Source organism: Ursus americanus, chromosome 13, assembly GCF_024610735.1.
Source record: "Ursus americanus isolate L20-20 chromosome 13, mUrsAme1.1.p, whole genome shotgun sequence".
NCBI classification, from domain to species: Eukaryota; Metazoa; Chordata; class Mammalia; order Carnivora; family Ursidae; genus Ursus; species Ursus americanus.
In genome coordinates, this window is record NC_142139.1 from 22,132,230 (window position 1) to 22,154,504 (window position 22,275).

General features: G+C 33.9%; 1 long non-coding RNA gene across 1 annotated transcript; it reads left to right on the forward strand.

The window, feature by feature from the left end:
- The first annotated feature begins 7,503 nt into the window (after positions 1 to 7,503).
- On the forward strand, positions 7,504 to 21,969 carry LOC123793283 (uncharacterized). The gene is made up of 4 exons (XR_006779883.2): positions 7,504 to 7,625; positions 8,310 to 8,477; positions 14,039 to 14,655; positions 21,009 to 21,969. It is a non-coding gene; the product is annotated as an uncharacterized LOC123793283 (long non-coding RNA).
- Positions 21,970 to 22,275: the final 306 nt, after the last annotated feature.

Consider the following 22,275-nt stretch of genomic DNA (forward strand, 5'->3'; position numbering starts at 1 on the left):
GAAGTTCAATATGCATTTCTGTTTCTTTTTTTTTTTTTTTTAAGATTTTATTTATTTATTCAACAGAGATAGAGACAGCCAGCGAGAGAGGGAACACAAGCAGGGGGAGTGGGAGAGGAAGAAGCAGGCTCATAGCGGAGGAGCCTGATGTGGGGCTCGATCCCAGAACGCCGGGATCACGCCCACGCCCTGAGCCGAAGGAAGAGCTTAACCGCTGTGCCACCCAGGCACCCCTGCATTTCTGTTTCTAATTCTCCTTGTAGGTTTGAGATTTCCACCATTTTAAATTGGGAAGTCAGCACATTATTCTTGGGCTTTTAAAGTTGATAATTAAATATTAATGAAGAATTCAAGTATTAAAGAAAAAACAAAAAGCTGATTTATGGTTCAAGAATTATGTTCAGGTAAAGAATTGATTTAAGATTTGGAGTCTTAATTTGAAAGTATGCTGGACCATAAATACAAAATTAGTTGCAGTTTCATTTGTGCAATTCCTAAAAAAGTTGTTTCTCTAGAATTATAAAGAACTTTTAGATCATATTAAGTTATCATCTAGAAAAAGAATCCATTTATAATAAAATTAGCTTAGTATTTCAACAAAGAAAACTGTTTTAGCAACAGTGTGAAGTTTATCTTTAGAGCTTATTAATTATCAGTCTTACTACATTTTAAGTCAGATATTTTGCACATACTTGACACTAGGTTTCATCTACAGTCTCAAAGAATACACAGAAACCTATTATAGCTGTGTCAGAATATCCATAGAAAGTTAACTTTCCTTTTAGTAGCAACAGGAAGCAAAGCAAACTAATGGTAATTAAGGTGTCAGGTGGTAATTGCATTTGCCTCCAAATAAACCATCAAGTCCCAATAAATAATTAAAACAAGCAGTCTTTCTCAAAATGCAGTAGTTAGGGAGCCGTGATTAAAAATTTCTAGGAGTCATTATTGGATTATTTTTCATTGTTGTAAAAAACACAGAACGTGGCGTGTACCCTTTTTAAATGATTAAATGTACAGTACAATATTGTAGACCAAATGCATGCTGCTGTACAGCAGGTCTCCGGAACTTGTTCATTTTGCATGATTGCAATTCTACACCAGTTGAACAGCAACTCCCCATTTTTCCCTCTCTTCAGCCCCTGGTAACCACCATTCTATTTTTTGCTTCTAAGAGTTTGGTACTTTAGATATATCATTTAAGTACAATCATGGGATATTTCTATCTTCTGTGACCAACTTATGAAATTTAGCATAATGTCATTATAGTTCGTCCATGTTGTCACATATAACAGGATTTCCTTTATTTTTAGGCTGACAAATATTCCATTGTGTGTATAAACTACATTTTCTTTATTCAGTCACCCAGCATTGGACATTTAGGTTGTTTTCACCTCTTAGCTATTGTGAATAATGCTGTAATTAATGTGGGAAGTACAAATATCTCTTTAAGATCCAGATTTCAATTCTTTTGAGTAATACCTAGAATTGGAAATGCTGGATCATATGGTAGATCTATTTTTAATTTTTTGAGGAACCTTCATACTGTTTTCCATAGTGGCTCCCCAACTTTCCTTTCTTTCTAACAGTGCCTAAGTGTCTCAATTTCTCTTCATCCTCACCAACACTTACTATTTTCTGGTTTTATTTGTTTTTTATTTAATGGCCATCCTAGCAGGTGTGATGTAATATCTCATTGTGGTTTTGATTCATACTTACCTAATGATTAATGAAGTTGAGCATCTTTTATATACTTGTTATCCATTTGAATGTCTTCTTTTGGAGAAATGACTATTGAAGTTCTTTGCCCATTTTTAAATTGGGCTATCTTTTGTTTTGCTTTGTTTTTTTCTAAAGAGTTGTAGGAGTCCTTTATACATTTTGGATCTTAACTGCTTATCAGGTAGATACATGATTTGCAAATATTTTCTCCCATGTCTTAGTTACCTTTCATTCTATTGATTGTTTCCTTTGCTGTGCAGAAGCTTTTTAGTTTAATGTAATTCCAATTGTCTTTTTGCTTCCGTTGCCTGTACTTTTAGTGTCATGCCCCAAAAGTCATTTCCAAGACCCATCTTACTAAGATTTTCCCCTCTGTTTCCTTCTATGAGTTTTACACATTCAGGTTTTGTGTTTAAGTCTTTAGTTGATTTTGAGTTTATTTTATGTTTCGGGGGACATAAGCATCCACATTCATTATTTTGTATGTGAATATCCAGTTTCCCCAGCACCATTTGTTGAAGAGATTATTCTTTTCCCATTGTGTAGTCTTATTACCTTGTGTGGTTCCATATAAATTTTAGAATTATTTTTTCTATTTCTGCAAAAAATGCTATTGGGATTTTGATAGGAATTACACTGAATCTATGGATCACATTGTAGGTTAAATTGTATTACTTTCATGACATTTTAACAATATTAAATCTTTCAGTCCATGATAGTGAATGTCTCTCCATTTTTTGTGTAATCTTTAATTTCTTTCAGCAATGTTTGATAGTTTTCAGTGTACAAATCTTTTGTCTTCTTGGTTAAGTTTATTCCTAAGTATTTTATTCTTTTTGATGTCATTGTAGATAGGATTGTCTTCTTAAATTTCCTTTTCAGATTGGTTGTTCTTAGTGTATAGAAATGCAAATCAAGTTTTACATTTTTATTTTATATTCTCTAACCTTGCTGAATTCAATTATTCTAGTAGTTTTTAAATTTTTTTGTGGAATCTTAAGGTTTTCCACATATACAATTATGTCGTCTGTTAAAAAAAAAGTAATTTACTTCTTCCTTTTCAATTTGGATGCCTTATTATTATCATTATTATTTTTTTTTTTTGGCCTAATTGCTCTAGCTAGATATCCAGAACTATGTTGAATAAAAGTGGTGAGGGTGGGCATCTTTGCCTTGTTCTTGATCTTAGGGGAAACACTTTCACCATTGTGTATGATTTTAGCTTTGGGCTTTTCATATGTGGCTTTTATTATGTTGAGGTAATTACCTTCTATTCCTAGTTTGTTGTTTTTATCATGAAAGGGTGTTGAATTTTGCCAAATGATTTTTTTCTGCATTTAATTGAGATGATTATGTGATTTTATCTTTCATTCTGTAGTGTGGTATGTCACACTGATTGATTTTCATATGTTGAAGCATCCCTGAATCCCAAGAGATAAGTCCCATTTTGTCATGGTGTGTGACCCTTCCAATGTGCTGCTGGATTTGGTTTTTGTTATTGTTTTGTTGATGAGTTTTGCATCTATCTGTCAGGGATATTGGCCTAGAGTTTTCTTTTCTTGTAGTATTTTTTCCTAGCTTTGGTATCAGGATAATGTCCTTACAAAATGAGTTTGAAGTGCTCTTTCTTTTTCAATATTTTGGAACAGTTTGAGAAGGATTGGCATTAGTTCTTTAAATGTTTGCTAGAAGGCCCTAGTAGAGCATCCTGTCCTAGGTTTTTCCTTGTTGGAACGTTTGTTTACTGATTCAATCTTCTTACTAGTTATAGGTCAGTTCAGATTTTGTTTTTCCTCACAATTCAGTCTTGCTAGGTTGTATGTTTCTAGGAAATTATCTATTTCTTCAAGGCTGTCCAAATTGTTGGTGAGTAATTGCTCATGATACTCTCTTATGATCTTTTTCATTTTTGTGGTATCAGCTGTAATTTCTTTTTCACTTATGATTTTGAGTGTTCTCTCTTTTTTCTTGGTCTAGCTAAATGTTTATCAGTTTTGTTGATATTTTTTATGAAACTAACTCAGGTTGATTTTTTTCTGTTTTTCTATTCTTCATTCCTTTTATTTCTCCTCTAATCTGTATATTTTTCTTTCTTCAGATAATTTTAACCTTAGTTCATTCTTCTTTTTCTATTTTTTTGAGATGTAAATTTAGGTTGTTTATTTAAGATCTTTCTTCTTTCCTAATGTAGGTATTTACTTGAACTTCCTTCTTATGTAGATTTCTTTCCCAGTACTGCTTTGGTTACATAGCATAAGATTTGGCATGTTGTGTTTTCAATTTCATTTGTCTCAATGTTTTCTAATTTTCCCTTTGATTTCTTCTTTGACCTTTTGGGGGCCAAGCAAAATGAGCTAGAGAGGAAGTAGACTAGACCAATGATACAGAGTGTATGCGTGTGTGTGTGTGTGTGTGTGTGTGTGTGTGTGTGGACTCAAGAGGTGCAGTGAACCATGTTACATTGATTCCACTGTGCATTGGTAAGTGGAAATCAACCCTCCATAGCCTATTCAACATAAATGATTACTAAACAGAAAATTATCTAATCCAACTGCAGTAAATCTCCCCAATACACACATTACTCACATGCTTATTCTTTTGGAATGGTGAGAAACATTTACACTGTGCCTTAATCTCTATAAAGGTGCTTGCAAAGTTTCTTGAAGGTGTGAATGCTCTCTCTTGTTTATGATATTACCATTAAGCATTTGATCCAGTATATGGGATTTTCATTCCACTTAATGGGCAATCAATCAATCAACCAACCAACCAACCAATCAGGGTTATCGTATTGGCTTGGGTGATTCATTTTGAATATCAAAGGGATATTGAATTGTTAATAATACAGCAGAAATAATACTCTTTGGAACACAAGTGATTCTCTGGGGTACTTTGTGTTAACTTTCATGTTCTACAAGATAGGAAACATCATAACCCAAAAGCAGCAAAACTATTAAAGATTTGTATCCTTCATGAATACAGGTTTGACTTACTTCACAAGGTGAAGAATCCCAATCAGCTGAAGGGTTGGTTCGGGGCCAAGGGACTGTAAAATGTATACAGAAAGATAAGTCATAAATATGAACTATGTGACCCATTATGAAGCTGTTACCTGAAGCAGTTTTGCATATTTTACTTCCTTTTTGTCCCCTCTCTCATTTTTACTATTTTTATTTAATGATGTTCATAGCTTTTAGTTTTCAGAATATTCAAATGTAAATGTTGCTGAATTTGAGGACTAATTAACATTGCCAAAGGATGGACACTATGACTATCAGTCATAGAAATGGATACAATGATTATTAGAACTTTTGTCTCCCATTTTTAGGGAGAAGGTGAGACTGACCTTGATTGTGTGAAAGATAGTTGCATCTTTTACAGCAAAGTATTATTTTATTGTAGTTGTACTGAAGGTCAAATACGTGAGGAAGAGTTTATAAATGCTGTTTATAAATGCTGAGAGTTTAAAAAAACTAAAGGAGTTGATTGACTCAGTTATTAAGCTATCATTCCTCAGCCCCAAACACTTCCTGCCGAACTTTGCTCTGTGATATGGGGCTAAGACTCTTCAAACTACGTTTTGTCATTGCTAGCTTTCTCTTAGATTCTTAGAATAAAGGAAGTTGGAAGGTAGCAAAAGGGGGAAGTAAATTACTACTTCCTATTTAATTGTGCCTATCAGTATGTTCCATCAATTGATTTTTATCAAAGACAACAGAAATTGATCCCAGCAGTAGTTGCTTGCAATTTCTGCCTTTTCTGGCACTTCCAAGAGCCTTCCACATCCTTCCACTTCTGAAATTCCAACCACAATTAGGCTAGCTTCTCTTCAGGCTGAATCCTGACTCGCTAAGTCTCTCCTCAAAGTACCTGAGATAACCCCTGCCATTGGACAGCCCTTGTTCCTTAGAGATGTAGGTCTCAATTCTGGGATGCCCTTCTTCAAAGCTCTGGAATTACTAACAGAAACTTGGTAATGCTTTCCCCTCAAAGGTCTGAATTCAGCTCCATGAGACCCATTCTCCAAACTTCTAAGTTTGAATAGCCTTAACTTCTTCCCTTTGTCTCTCAGCCATAAGGAAAGCAGCTGTTTCCTGCACATATTATCTAAACCTTACCTCAGTGTTTCTTGCTCTTTTAGTCCTAAATACCCATTTGTTTACCCATTAATCCATTACCCATTAACACATTATCTCTGTTAAACAAGTAGATTTTTTTTCCTTCAATGGCACTGCTTCTTACAGTTACTAAGAAGTATATGTTCAGTCTTCTACTATGTGTGCAGATCTATTTTCCTTTCAATTCTGTCATTTTTAATATTGACCCAATGTAATTTTGTACATATACATTTAGAATTATTGTTTACATTTTTAATTTTTTTCCAGTGGGCATATGTTTCATTCATTATTATATTTTCTCTCTACAAAATTCCATGCATATTTTATTCTTTAAAATGAACTGCTGTTAGGTTCTTACATCATAATGTCAAAATATAAATTTTAGAAAAAAAGCACAGTACATTTGGTACTATATAGTCAAAGTTGTTATAAAGTAAGGGCAGCAAATGTTGAGAACTCGTTCTTTCTGATAGCTGAGTAATATTCCATTGTATACATGGACCACAGCTTCTTAATCCAGTCATCTGTTGAAGGGCATCTCGGTTCCTTCCACGATTTAACATTTGCTGCAACCTGGATGACACTGGAGGAGATAATGCTAAGTGAAATAAGTCAAGCAGAGAAAGACAATTATCATATGATTTCTCTCATCTATGGAACATAAGAACTAGGAAGATCGGTAGGGGAAGAAAGGGATTAAGAAAGGGGCGGTAATCAGAAAGGGGAATGAAGCATGAGAGACTATGGACTCTGAGAAACAAACTGAGGGCCTCAGAGGGGAGGCGGGTGGGGGAATGGGATAGACTGGTGATGGGTAGTAAGGAGGGCACGTATTGCATGGTGCACTGGGTGTTATACGCAATTAATGAATCATTGAACTTTGCATCAGAAACCAGGGATGTACTGTATGGTAACTAACATAATGTAATAAAAAAAAACATTAAAAAAATAAAGTAAGGGCATACATTCTTATGAATGGTTAGAACATTTTCAGGTAAAACTTCAAAGAGCTTTTAATATGTGGTCAATTCTCCATTCTTTCAGCTGAACGATGGTAGAGGACTTAAGGTTGGTGTATTTACTTTGCACTGAGAATGCTCTAAGATACATATTATGTATTGGATTCATCTTTTTAGTGTCTATTTGTTGTGCGGTAGTAGAACAGGAGCATTCATCAAAGCCTACTATAAACTTTTTGAATTAATGGATCACTGCATTGAGACTAATTATTCTATAATTGAGCTACCCTATTTATTATTGTTGTATTATTTATATTTTTCTATTCTCCTGCTTTCAACCATTCTGTATCTTTATATATAAGGACTTTAAAAATTTTGTTATTTTCTCTCATTTCTATTAGTGTCAAGAAAAAAAGGAGGCTACCAGTCTTCCATCTTGAAATCAAATTCCAACTGAATTTATTTTAATACAGCTTCCCCCCCACATAATTAATGATTATGATTCTATAGTTCTTGGGAGAAAATTTAATTGCATTGCATACCACTTTTATTTTGTAATTTATTGTTTTGTAACTTTGTAATTTATTTTTAGTTAAACACTGTAGTTATGGATAAATAAACCTTTTAATGAGCGATTCTTCTAACCAAAATCTCTGAAGCAATAGTATTTTTTATCCTGAAAATAAATTATGTTTTTGTTTCAGGAAAAAAGGGAAAATAAGCAACCTAGCGCCTAGGAATTGGATTATTCTCATGAAAGATTCTTATGTGAGGTTCACGGATCAAGAATTCCATCTGTTACTTTATAAACCGAACGAACAGAAAGGTGAATGTTTAAAATTATTTTTTCAACAATAAAAATTTAAGTTTAGATATGAACATTACATTCTATTTCATTTTTATGTTTTAGTGATTGTATATTTCCTTTGTAAACTTAAATTAGACATTAAAAATTGGCAATGACATTCTATTTTTAAAACAATAACGCTTTTCCTTTTAAAGATAGAATATAAGCGTTTCTATCAGTTAGATAATTGGATTTTAGTTTCTACCTCTAGGGATGGGATTTTTTTTTTTTTTTCAAATTTTACGTAGAGAAGAGTACAGCTCCATGAAAAGTGATAACAAAAATAATAGTGCAGTGCTGGTTGGGAGGAAGCATTTTCTTTTTCAGAAATCAATAGGAAAAGAGAGTGATCCTATTTTTCACCTGAGGCAAATCACCATTACAGAACAGAAGAGTGCTCAGCTAGTAGGGGCAGCAGTGACTCATATTTCCATCAGCCTCTATTCAAGGTTAGGAGCAATACCCAATATTGGGGAGAGGCTAATTATATTAATTCTGTGGGAAAGTGACAGGATGACTGAGAGCAATCTGAGTGCTCCAAGCCTTTCCCTTTATCCTCTGTTTTCGGCGTTGCCCAGTCTGCTCTCTTTAGCATCTCACTCACATACTTAATTCCTGGTGTGTGATACCTGTTTCCTTTTGGTCTTCTTGTTTCTGCTGCAGTGTGACTATTTGGCTTGTTCTATGACCGATGAGTGCAGCAGGAAAGAGACGTAATGGCTTTGACGACGCGGCAGTAAATGGATACTCCCTTTGGAAACTCAACTTGCTTCATTTAGACCCAAACATGCCAGGCAGATGCAGATGATCAGTTCAGAGCATATGATACAAGTGAATATCTTTCTCTTTTATGTTCTGTTTTTAATGTAATAGCAAACTAACATCTGTTGTTCTGAGCATTGCAAATCTGTTCTTTTCTATGTAAAGGTTTGCTGAGCATTGATATTTTACTAAGAATAGGATGTGTGTGGCAATTAGACTACACCACATTTTTATGTCAAATTCAAACGTTCTTTGGAAAGGTCATTGTGTGTGTGTGACCTACCGAGCTGTATTACTGTGATAGATGTAGTTACAAAGTAAGACTGTTTAACTGATAATGTTCTGGGGAGTGGGTAAAGCAATAGAGAAGAGAAGAAAGGTGATTCGTTTTAAAGGGATAATCCTGTGTTGTCAATAACATCTCACACATTCTTTGAGTCTGGTCTTTATAGAGCACTTTTGTTTCAGATAAGAAGTGCTACTCAACACTTTACTAATGGCTATCTGCTGTGGTACAGTTTAGGGTATGTGTGAGCCTTACTAGCTTTCAAGATAAACGCATAAATTAAAAGTAATAGTATTAGGATCTTTCTCTGAACCATAGAATCATGGGATTGCAAGTTTCTAAGTTCAGTAAAGAAATATTACAATAGATATAATAGGAAAAATCAAGAGTGTAAAAAAATTTCACATCAACATGACATATTTTTAAGGGTCAGTTGGTTCATATGTTTAGACAGTGGTGTAAATAAGTCTATATAAAGTGCACCTGTTAATTTTTTTTCTGATGAAAAAATCTAGGTTGCATTACATGTCTTCATGTTTTGCTGGCATTAACTTTGCTGGCTGCAGAAAGGACATGGTGAAACAGTATGACTTAGGGATACATGGCATTACATTTAGAAAATCCAACTCAATGTGCATCTTCTGCATCTTCCATGTGCTATCTTTTTATGTGTGTGAAAACAGTTTTTTTAATTGAAAAACCATATCCAGATGTAGAAAAATCTTTTATTCATATGACTCTATATAGTGTATTCCATGTAACAGTGCTGACGTATTTGCAACCATGTACTGTCTTTTTATTTTATTTTTTTAGTTTTGTTCATTTATTTTTTTTTAAGTAGGCGCTATGTCCAGCTCATGACCTGAGCTGAGATCAAGAGTTGGCTGCTTAAGCAACTGAGCCACCCAGGCGCCCCTGTATTGTCTTTTTAAAATCAAAATAATAGAGAACAAACACAACTGAATATAAAATAAGTCAATAATAACAATAATTCTATTATTCTTGGTTCCAATATTTTATTCAGCTGAAAACTCTCAAATTCTGAAATCCATTTGAAGCAGAACATTATTTTTAAAGGTACGATAAGTGATGCATTTTTTTTATTTGTAAGTAAAAAGTGTTAGTCAATAGGAATTTTTAAAAATAGGATCTCTCATTAGTTATAATGCCTGAATCTGTGGCTTTGGGTAATATGCCCTGCAGTCAGTCCATTTTTAAACCTTACAATGCACAGCTTTTTGCTAAAAATTCTCTTTTAGCTAACAGCTTATGTGTAAGGTACACATGTGTGTACAGACTCATATACTCAGGAGATTTGTAAACTATAAACTGTAGAAAGAATTTGGAGAATTAACCTAAACAAGAAAAAGTTGAAAGATTGCAAATTTTATTCTTTGATTTAATCAATAAAAATGAAGCACCTGTTATGCCATAGTATAAAATAATAATAATAAAAAAAGTCAAGAATATGGCACTTATTATGGAGGTTTCCAAAGCTATCAAGCATTCCTGTTGAGAATGATTGGACCTATCAAGATATAAAAGAGCAGCTGGGGACATTTGAAGTGGCGATTTATATTTTGTGCAACCCTAGCCAGAGACGTGAGCAGCAGTATGAAATAGTAAAAGGATGTTTAAATCAAGCCAGGATGCTCAAAAAGCTATCAAAAAGACATGTTAGTTTAAAATGGTATCTTAATATGATTAAAGATACAGCTGTTTAAATGAGATATTTACAATTTCATTTAATAGTTAATTCAAAAAACTAGAAATAACATTCACTTTTTAAATTACTTTTGTTTACTTTAACTTTGAATATGCAATTAGTGACTATTACATTGACTTATGTTTTAAAAATGACCAGCAGTTGGAAATAGAAACGGTAGCATTGTATAAATCAACGTTTATGCACTTGACATGTGCTCTATTTGACTAGAAGACCATCTTCATCTGGGGTAAATAACTCACTGGGAGGGAGGGAGGAGAAGGAAGCCAGGGAGTCTTTAAATTTAGTTTTAAAGATATTTTACCTATGCATAGCAGTAGAAATTAATGCTCATTGTGGTAATCCAGCTTGAAGAATATATTAAGGTTCTTAGGGATTATCTCTGTGCGTTCTTTTAAAAATGCAAAACCAAGTTTAGCAAAATATCAGAAAGCATACTTTCTATTAGGATAGCCAAACTACTCTGCTCTCTATCTAAATGTTTGGTATACTGAGAATCTGAGTTGCTGTCTAGAATTTACATGACAATTAGTAAGTATTCCTAGAGCTACTTTGAAATGTTGTGTAGTTCTTGTTTCTTCAATGTGAGCTAAATAGTGTGTGTAAATAATTGTGTTAGCTCTAACTCTGCTTTTACAAATAACTAACTGAAAAAATTGGGTAATTGAAAACTTTGCCCAGACATTGAAATACTACCTGCAATTAGTATCTTATTTGCCAAAATTTCAGCTATGATGTATTCAATAATGGGATTTTATACACCTGATTTCAAAGTGAAGTAAATTCTTAATTACCTTGAATGGATCATACCTGGAATTGTTTCATTACCAAGCTTACTGTACTATTGTGGAGTAATTGTGTAAAGGTGTAAGTATTTTATGAGCTATTAAGTAGAAGAGGAAGATAAATTGAAATGGCTTTTCAATTTTTCAATATTCTGCTTTCTTTTATTAATTGCTGTCTGCATGGGAATCTGAAAGCATTCTAGTCTGTACATATCACTCTATATGGTTCAGAGGTTTTAAACCTGCTCTCCATCATGGCATAGAATATATCTGACTGGTGAATTTGTAAACTGAGGTTGAGGGCAATTCTCCAGGGTAGAACCTGTATCATCAGTCCCTCTTTTCCCATTAAATAAAGCAAATTGAATGCAACCAAGGGAGGGTAATGTATAAGACTAACCTTGAGCCATGCTAAAACAATGGTTTATAGTAAAGTAAATTATCTCACAAATTTTGGCACTTTTAGTATTATTAGGAACAGATTATTTATGGCATTCATTGCATTCTGACACTGGATGAGAAGTTCTGATAAAATTGTCCATGGTTTTTCCTTTGACATTTTTTTTTTTTGTCACTTTTGATTCTTGGCTGCTATGGTTTGACAGTGGTATATCTTTTAATTTAAAATAATGGTCAGACACACATTTGGAATGGCCTGGTCAGCCGGAATATGCTGCTGTCAGAATCCTTCAGCTGAAAGATTCCTTTTTATTGTCCACTAAGGTAACATTTAATTCACTGCAGCTTTTTTCCCTGAAGGTTGCCCAAGATTCCTCCAAAAATGAACATGTGTCTCAAAGAGCTATCAGAAGGAATTTAAATACTATCAGAAGGAATTTAAATACTACTAAATTTATAGAGTAATTACAAATGAGTTGAATAAATTGCAAGAGTTCCTGACCTTGGGGAAAGTCATAATTTATTATAAGTAAACATAATATAAGACATGATACAAAATGTATGGTGAAGGAAGTCATTGTGAGAGCATGTGACCTCTGGTTGACCTTTGAGCTGGACGCAGGTGATGAGAGGCTCTTCACCCTCTTTCCTGTCCTTGGAATGTACATTCTGCCCACCATTCCCACACCAGCAGCTGTTTCAAGAATATAGACTTGAGGGTGCTTGGGTGGCTCAGTTGGTCAAGGTACTGCCTTAGGCTCAGGTCATGATCCCGGAGTCTCAGGATCGAGTCCCGCATAGGGCTCCATGCTCAGCAAGGAGTCTGCTTCTCCCTCTAACACATCTTGTGCTCTCTCTCTCTCTCTCATTCTCTCTCTCTCAAACAAATAAATAAAATCTTAAAAAAAAAAGAGTATATAGACTTGAGAGAATAAGGTGTTGCTGAGGCCATCTAGACTGAATATCTGACTGAACCCAGTTAAGCCCTCCATACAAACGTTTAAGGTTCTGGCCAACGGGTGCAGAGAACTGCTTGTCCTGCAGCTGCCCAAGGCAAACCTCATCTATAAATTCCTGTCCTTATTAAGCCTGCCACCTACCAATCTGGCAGAGTCAGCCTCTCTCTGCCTTCCATGTTGTGTCCAGGGGCCAGTTTCACCAAGGAGGTTCCTGAGGTTGCCAAGCAACAGTGTGCTTCAGGGGTGCATGTAATTTTTATAGTTAATAATTATTTTTCTCTTATGTATAATTTTCTACACAATTTGGTAAGCAGATACTAAAATTCTAAAAATTAATAAGAAAATGCTATTTTTCTTCATAAAAATATCACCCTGTCCTCCAAATTTAACCCAGAAAGAACAGCTCTTTCTTTTTTCCTTTTATTTTTTTACCTAAAAGGATAAAGACCTTGAGATTAGTTTTCCTTTCCGTGTTCTTCCTATAATTACCTCTTTAGCATTGAGCTAGCATTAGAGCTGGTGGGTGAAGGAGGTAAAAGTGAGAATGAGAGAGTGATGGAGCTAGTCACTCTCCCTTTATTTATATTAACACTAATGAAGATGACATTGATGATAATGTTGAATGGATTACCTTGTATTTATTGGTTGCTTACTGTGGGCCAAGGGCCCTGCTCTACCTACATGATTTCATTTTATCCTTGAAATATGGCATTGCCATTATTTTCCATTTCACAGGGGGGAAACAGAGACTTTGAAAGTTTACTTAATTTTTCCAGGACCAAGAGGTAAAGCTGAATAACCAAACTAAGATTTGAACTCTAACACTTCAATTTAAAACCAAATATTTTATGACATATCTGTAATACGCAGTAAAAAGCAAAACAAAGGCTAGAGATAATTTTTAAAAGGAAGCAAATCCCTATGTTAACAGTGATACAGACTTACATTTCTTAAAATGTGTAACAGAGAATCTTAACGGTTATTTAGAAAAAAAACTCAATAAAAAGGAGTTTTATGTTTTAATATGATGGGGGAACATTAATTTAAATAAAATTATACAGGTTTCTATGTTACTTGATTTTTCAGAACATTTACTATATGTATTTCCAAGAGGAGAATATGTTATGTAGTATTTCCTGGACTTCTTGTGCATTTAACTTTTTCCCTTGAGCAATTTGCTTTGGGAAATAATCTAAATAAAATCTGCTTTACAAGGTAAATTTGTCAGCATTTCATGTTTTTGGTATGATTTTAACCATTCTAATGGTTCTGTAGTTGTATATCATTATTGTTTTAATTTGTATTTTCTAATGGTGAATCATGTCGAGCATATTTTAACATGCTATTTGCCATCTATCTGTGCTCTCTGATGGGGTACCTTTTCAGGTATTTTCCTTTTTTCTTTCTTTTGGCAATTGATAACTGACCAATACAACATTTTTTTTTAAAGACTTTTTTATTTATTTATGTGACAGAGAGACAGCCAGCGAGGGAACACAAGCAGGGGGAGTGGGAGAGGAAGAAGCAGGCTCCCAGCAGAGGAGCCCGACGTGGGACTCGATCCTGAAACGCCGGGATCACACCCTGAGCCGAAGGCAGACGCTTAACGACTGCGCTACCCAGGCGCCCCTGATTTTTAACATTTTAACAATTTCTGTTCATTGTTCTATAAAGAGCGAAGAAATAGAAATTCTCCTATTATCCTTCCCTCTGCTTTTTTAAATCTCCCTTATTCTCTGACACATTCCAAAGTATGGATATTGATCGAGTGTTGATTATTGCTTTTATTCCTCCTAATAGTAAAGAAATACTAGTATGTATTTAAAAAATTTATTTTTGTAGAGTTTTAAAACTTTTGTATATTTTTAGTACAAGTCCTTTATATAACATGTGTTTTGCAAATACTTTTTCCCAGTTGGTGACTTCTCTTTTCATTCTCTTTTTTAAAGGATTTTATTTCTTTATTTGAGAGAGAGAGAAAGAAAGGGAAAGTGAGAGGGAGAAGCAGACTCCCTGCTGAGCAAAGAGCCTAACAACGTAGGACTTGATGACCTGAGCCGAAGGCAGATGCTTAACTGAGTGAGCCACCCAGGTGCCTCCTTCTTTTTTTTATTTAAGATTTTATGTATTTATTTGTCAGAGAGAGAGAGAGAGCATAAGCATGGGGGGGGGGGAGCAGAGGGAGAGGGAGAAGAAGGCAGTCGCTTAACTGACTGAGCCACCCAGCCATCCCTCTTTTCATTCTCTTAACGGTAAAGTTTTTAATTTTAATAATGTCCAATTTATCAATCTTTTCCTATTATTAATCACGCTTTTGATGTTGTATCTAAACACTCATCACCAAATGCAAGGTTATGCAAATTTTCTTTTTTGATATGTTTTATGATTTTATATTTAAGTCTATGATTCATTCTTATTTAATTTTTCTGTAAGTTGTAAGATCATGTCTAGGTTTATACTTTTGTTTTGAACGTTCAATACTATATGTTAAAAAGATTATTTTTCTGTTGAATGCCTTTGCATCCTTTTGAAAAATCAATTGACTTTCTTTGCATGGATCTATTTCTGGGCTCTGTATTCTATCCTACTGATCTCTGTATATAATCTTTCACCGATACCATGCTGTCTTGATTATTATCTTCTAGTAATGCTTGAAATTAGGTGCTGTAATTCCTCCCACTTTGTTCTTCTTTAGGATTGTGTTGGCTGTTTTGGGTTTTCCCTTTCATATGAACTTTAGGATCAGTTTGTTGGTAGCTATAAAACAGCTTACTGGGATTTTGATTGGAACTGCATTAAATCTATAGGTTAAGTTGGGAAAAATTGACATCTTAATATTGTCTTTCATATACAAACACAGACTATCTCTTGATCCATTTAGATCTTTGGTTTTTTTATCAATGTCTTTTTATTTTTTCATAGCTATATTTTGTATATATGTTATGAGATTTTTGTCTAAGTTCTTCAGTTTTTTGTTGCTATTATAAATGATGTTAATGTCAAATTCCAAATGACTTTTGTATATATAATTTGATCTTGTATCCTGCAGACTTGCTACACTTGCTAGGGGGTTTTAAGAGTTTTTTTCTCCCCCTTTTTGGCATATATTTAGGGTTTTCTTAATAGGCAGTCATGTCATCTGTGAACAAAGAGTTTTTCCTTATTTTCTAACTTTATATCATTTATGTCTTTTTCTTGTCTTACTTCACTAGTATTAGATTTCTAGTACAATGTTGAATAGTAATGATAAAAGAGGATAGCCTCGCCTTGTTCCTATATTAGGGGGGAAATGTTTATTCTCTCCCCATTAAGTGTGATGTTAGCTGTAGGAAAAATGGTATTGTTTCTTTTTCAAATGTTTTGTAGAATTCACCAATTGAAAATGTCTGGGCCTGGTTGGTGCTTTCTTTCTTGGAAGGTTTTACATTTTTTTATTGTAATTTATTTTATAAATATAGGATTATTCAGGTTATCTATTTATCATTTTATGTATTGGGGCAATGTCTTAAAAGAAGTTGGTCCATTTCATCTCTGTTATTAAATTTGTAGGGATAGTTGTTCATGGTATTCCTTTATTATCCCTTTGGCTTCTTCACATTCTGTAGTGATAGTCCCTGTTTCCTTACTGATATTTGTGAGTTATGTCTTTCAAATTTTTTTTTTCATACATTGCCTGGCTAGAGACATCAATTTTATTGAGTAAAAAAAAAAAACAACAAAAAACAGCTTTTGATTTTGTTGAATTTTTTTCTATTGTTTTCCTCTTTTTAATTTTAATTTCAGCTATAATTTTTGTTATCTCTTTTTTCTGCTTCCCTCAAGCTTAAATTGCTTTTGTTTCTCTTACTGTACTATGATAAAAACTTAGATTATTAACTTTAAACTGATTTATTTTCTCATATATGCATTTAATGTATTTTCTAAATAATGCTTTTGCTGTATATATCATGCAATTAAAAAATGTTTTAATGTAGTAAAATATGCATAATACAGAATTTACCATTTTAACCACTGTTAGGTGTATAATTCAGTGACATTAAGCACATTTGCTTTGCTGTGTAATCAATACTACATGTATCATCAGAATGTTTCATCAACCTAAACTGAAACTTCATAATTATTCCCTTTACCTCCCATATCCATCCCCTAGAAATCACTATTTTATTTTCCTCTCTGTGAGTTTGACTATTCTAGGTACCTCATATAAGTGGACTCATACTATTTAATCTTTTGTGTTTGGCTTATTTTACTTAGCATATTTTGTTCAAGGTCCATTCATTCTGTAGCATATATCAGAATTTCATTCTTTCTTAAGAGTGAATAATATTCCATTTTATGTTTATACCACACATTTTGTTTATTCATTCATCTCTAGATGGACATTTGGGTTGTTGTCATCTTGTGGTTGTTGTGACTGATGTTGCTATGAATGAACATGGGTGTATAAATATCTGTTTGAATCCATGCTTTAAATTTTTGGGAAGTATATACCTTGAATTGAACATTCTGGCATATATGGTAATCCTATGTTTAATTTTTGCAGAACTTCCATACCTTTTCCATAGTAGCTATATCATTTTACATTCCCAACAGCAATGAACAGGAGTTCTAATATCTCCACATCTCACTAACACTGTTGTTTTCATGTTTTTTATTATTATAAAAACATCCTAATGTATGTGAAATGATATCTTACCGTGGTTTTGACTTGTATTTCTCTAATGATTAATGACATTGAGCATCTTTTCGAGTACCATTGGTCTTTTATATATTTTCTTTGGAGTATATTTATTTAGAGTATTTAGCTATTTTTTCATTGGTTGTTTTTTGTTCGTCTTGAGTTTGCGGAGTTATTTATAAATTTTGGGTATTAATTCATTAACAGATATATGATTGGAAAATATCTTCTCCCATACTATAGGTCATCTTTTCATTTTGTTGATAGACTATTTTGGTGCACAAAAGTTTTTAATTTTGATAAAGTTCAATTTATTTACTTTTTTCTTTTGATGCCTATGCTTTGGTGTCATATCCAAAATCATTGCTATATCTAATGCCAGGAAGTTTTTTCCTGTGTTTTCTTCTAAGATTCACTGTTCATTTGTCTTATTCTTTTTTCTTTTTACCCTTCAGATTAACAATTTCAAATGACCTCTCTTCAGGTTTGCTAATTTTTTTCTTCTCTCTCTTTGAGTTGAATCTCTCTCTTTGTTGAATACCTATAATGAATTTTTCAATTCAGTTATTGTATTTTTTAGCTCTAAAATTTATTTGTCCCTGTTAATAATTTCTGTCTCTTTTTTGATATTCTCATTTTGTTCATATATCATTTTCCTGATTTCCTTTAGTTCTTTGTTTTTCTTTAGCTCTTTCAGTATATTTAAGACATTTGTCTTAAAGTCTTTGTCTAGTAAGTCTTATGAGTGTGTTTCTTCAAGTATGGATTCTGGAGGATTGTTTTGTTCCTTTGAACAGGCCATGTTTCTCTGTTTTCTTATATGCCTTGTGATCTTTGTTGAAAATTGGGCATTTGAAAAAATAGCCACTTCTTGCAGTCTTTGAGGACTGTTGTGGAAGACTTTTACTAATTATTAAGCCTCTGAGCCTTGAAATCAGCCCAGAGTGAAGACTTCAGTTCTTCCAAGGTTGTTTGGGCCATGTATCCCATCTGGGCCTGTGTATGCTTCTCTCTCTCCCTCTCTCTTCTTTTTTTTCCCCCCAATATTACCCAACTGTTTTTAAATTAATTTGCCAAAGGGTCTCCCCTCACAGCTTCTTTTGGGGACTTAGATAATTTATTATATTCCTATGCCAATAATCTCTTACACCAAGGCATCCATGGGTGGTTTTCGTGTGCTGGGGTACCCATCCCTACCTTCTGTGGATTCCAACCTGAGACGCTATCTATGCTGCCATTTTCTATCCAAGCTCCAAGTCAGATGGACAGAAATCAGTCCACTGGGCAGCCCACAGACAGACCAGAAAGCTTTAAGCAAGTTCTACTTTGCTTCTTTCATCTCAAGGGAGGGAACTAGGAAGTGCTCCACTTCCTCCTGACTGTGGCATACTGTTCCAAGGAAGGGGTAGGACAAGATCAAGCAAAAATAACAAAAAATTTCCTATCCTTTCTAATGTGCTTTTTTTTTTAATTAGACATTCACATGCTTGCTATAAATCTATGACTCATTTCCAGAGCTGCTGAAAAATTATTTTAGTGAGTCTGTAGTTGTTTATTTGATGTTTCTGAAAAGAGTAGAACAAGCATCTGGAGCTTTCTACTCTGCCATATTGCTGACATCACTTATGATGAGAGTTTTATTTTGATTTGTTTTTGGTATTTATTATCTTTGGTGTTCCTTAAGCTTTTTGGATCTGTAGTTTGGTGTTTTTCTTTAATTTTGGAAACTTTTGGCTATTATTTCAAGGATTTTTTTCTGTTCTATTCTCTCTTCTTCTTATGTTATTCCAATTAGATGTATGTTTGTATCTTTTGAAATTGTCCCACAGTTCTCAGATATTCTAGCTTGTTTTTTTCCTTCTTCATCATCAATGTCTTTTCTTTTTTTGTCATTGCATTTCAGATTGTTATACTTGTGTTGACTGATCTTCATATTCACCAATACCTTTCTCTACCATGCTGCATCTAATAATGAGTCTGTCAAAGGTATTCTTTATTTCTGTTACTGGGCTTCTTTTTTTAGAATTTACTTTTGATTCTTAGTTTCCATCTCTGCTTATCACCCATTTATTCTTGCATGTTGTACACTTTCTCTACTAGAGCCATTAGTATATTTGATAGTTTTTTAAAAAAATTCTCAGTCTGGTAATTCTAATATGATGATTGTTCTATCTCTTTATATTGAGCTTTGCTTGCCTTTTGGCATGATTTGTAATTTTTGGTAAAAGCACGATATGATGTGTTGGGTCATAGGTACTGAGATAAAAAGCATTTAATATGATGATTTATGTTAATCGGTCTAGGAGCTGGGCTATGTTTAACATTTATTTTAATGGTGAGAACCAGGTATTTTGAATTTCTATAGTGTCCTTGTTTTTTTTTTTAAGATTTTTTTAATTTTTATTTTTTTGAAGCGATAGAGACAGCCAGCGAGAGAGGGAACACAGCAGGGGGAGTGGGAGAGGAAGAAGCAGGCTCATAGCGGAGGAGCCTGACGTGGGGCTCCATCCCAGAATGCCAGGATCACGCCCTGAGCCGAAGGCAGACACTTAACAACTGCACCACCCAGGCACCCCTATAGTGTCCTTGTTTTTATGCCTACTTTTGGTTTTGGTGGTTTCCTACATACTGTTGCTAGAGAGAGTGTATGTCTTGTGGACTTTTCAGCTTTAATCTACTGTTATTTCCCTTCTAATTTACTTTCATCTTCAAACTACTTCCTACCACTAAACCAGATGGGCTACCAGGTATTGATGTAACCTTAGGCTCCTTACGGAGAAAACTGGCAGTAAACTTCTCCATGAGATGTGTAATTGGCCAGTGAGTAAAGTAATGAAAGGTAGTAGGTTCATTCCTTCATGAGCTATGTATTGGGATATCTTTGAACTTTGGGCAATATTTAGAATTTATTTGTTTGATGTCTAGGTCTTTCTCACTCTCTCTAATAGATTCCTACATTGAAGGTCACCAATAATCTTCCCTATGGGCATTCATGCCTGTGGTGGGAGTCCCCAAGACCACCCTCAGGCTCTGTGATTCACTGTAAGGACCCACAGAAATTTATGCTTCTGGTTGCAGTATATTACTGTGAGAGGATACAGATTAAAATCAGCAAAGGGAAAAGCAATATATGAAGCAAAGTCCAGGAGAAACCATAAGTTTCTAGGTGTCTTTGCCCAGTGGAGTGGCAACATCAATGTATGACAACACATATGAAGTGTTAACAGCCGAGGAAGCTCACTTGAGCCATGGTGTCCGATGTTTTTATTGGGGTTCACTTATATAGGATTGTAGTATTTGTGTGATTGATCTCAGCTACTCAAATTCCTGCCTTCCAGAGCAAAAACAGGCCTTCTCTATAAATTGCATTTGTTAGCATAAACTATCTGATTTAACTGGCCCATGGCCCGAGGCATACAAAACAGTCATTCACCATAAAAGGCATTGTTAGCATAAATTATCTCATCAAAGTGGTATGCTATGATGTAAGGCCTCAGGCATACAAAAACATTCATTTTAGGCAGAATATTACAAGGGCTCAAAGTTCTTCTCCCAAGGGCCTATCCTGAAGATAAAGCTTCCTTGCAACTGTGAAGGGTTTAAATAATCTAGGTCTGCTGAGTTAACTCTTTTCCTCCACAATGCCTTTATGTATTCCTTCCCATATTAACTCTGTGCTTGGCCATGTGACTTGCTTTGGCCAATGGGAAATCAGCATATAAGACATAAGCAATGGGCTTGATAAGTGCTTGTGCTTATCTTCTCAGAATGCTGTTGCTGTATTAAGAGGCCAATAAGAAGCATATGGAGAGAAATTTTTATCAATTCCATCTATCTGAGGTGAGCTCAATCAACCCACCAATTATGAGAAATAATGACTTGTTTTTGTTATAAGCTGGTATGTTTTAGAGTAGTTCATTATATAGCAAAAAACAAATGATGCACAAATTGGTTCCAGAAGTTTCACCAATCCCAGGAGGGAGCTGATTGGTCAGACTAAGTCTGCTCTGTCTATTCTTATCACTGAAGTAAAAAGAATAAGATAAGGACACTGAATTCATAGCACAATAATAATAATGTCCTGTCAGGACAGAAAAAAAAAAAGAGATAAGAATAACTGAAACACACAAAAACCAGGCTACCAAGTGTGTATGTGTCAAGCATGAAGTATCAAGTACTACATGCCTGTATTATGTATGTATGGTAAACTGGGAGGAATGTACAGATATTGATGAATATGGATTAAAACTTTCTAGGGCTATCTCTAAACAAGTACAGAGGAAGAATAAAATTAAGATATCCAACAAAAGACAGAAATAAGAAAAAAAATGTAAAAATCTGAGACAAAAAACATAGGATAAAATGGTCAAAATAAATCATATTAGTAATTATGATATAAATGATTAGACAAAAATGCTTCAGTTCAGCAAAAGATAAATGGATAAATAATCAACTATATGCTGTTTACTATAAAGAAATATAAAAAATGGGAAAAATGAAAGATTCAAAATAAAAAGATTAGAAATACAGCTAGGCAAATAAAAACCAAAAAAAACCCCACAAATAAACAAAAAACCAAAAAACTAAAAATAAAAAACCCTGATAGCTATATGTATATAATACAAAATAGACATTAAAGCAAAAGGCACTACTAGAGAATCAGCTCCTTGAGATTTCAGGTTGTCTGATGTTAGCATAAATTATATCTTAGATAAGTGATCTTTATCAGTGGTTAGATACACATAGTACTTTTATATTTCAGGATATATTAGACTTACATCAAGTGTTTCTGTTAATTTTTAAATTTATTCTATTATAGGATACATTTCTGTAAAATATATACTAAAATAATGTCCTGCAATCTGGTATAAATATAAACATCCTACTTGTACATTTTTTTCAATTTATTAAAAGCCTGATTTAGTGGCAGCAATTATTGTTGAGAGTTGAATTTCCTTGAGCGATGAAATAATCTATTCTAGAACAAGAAATAACCCTTTTATCTATATCTTTGATAATTCAAAGAAGACAAAT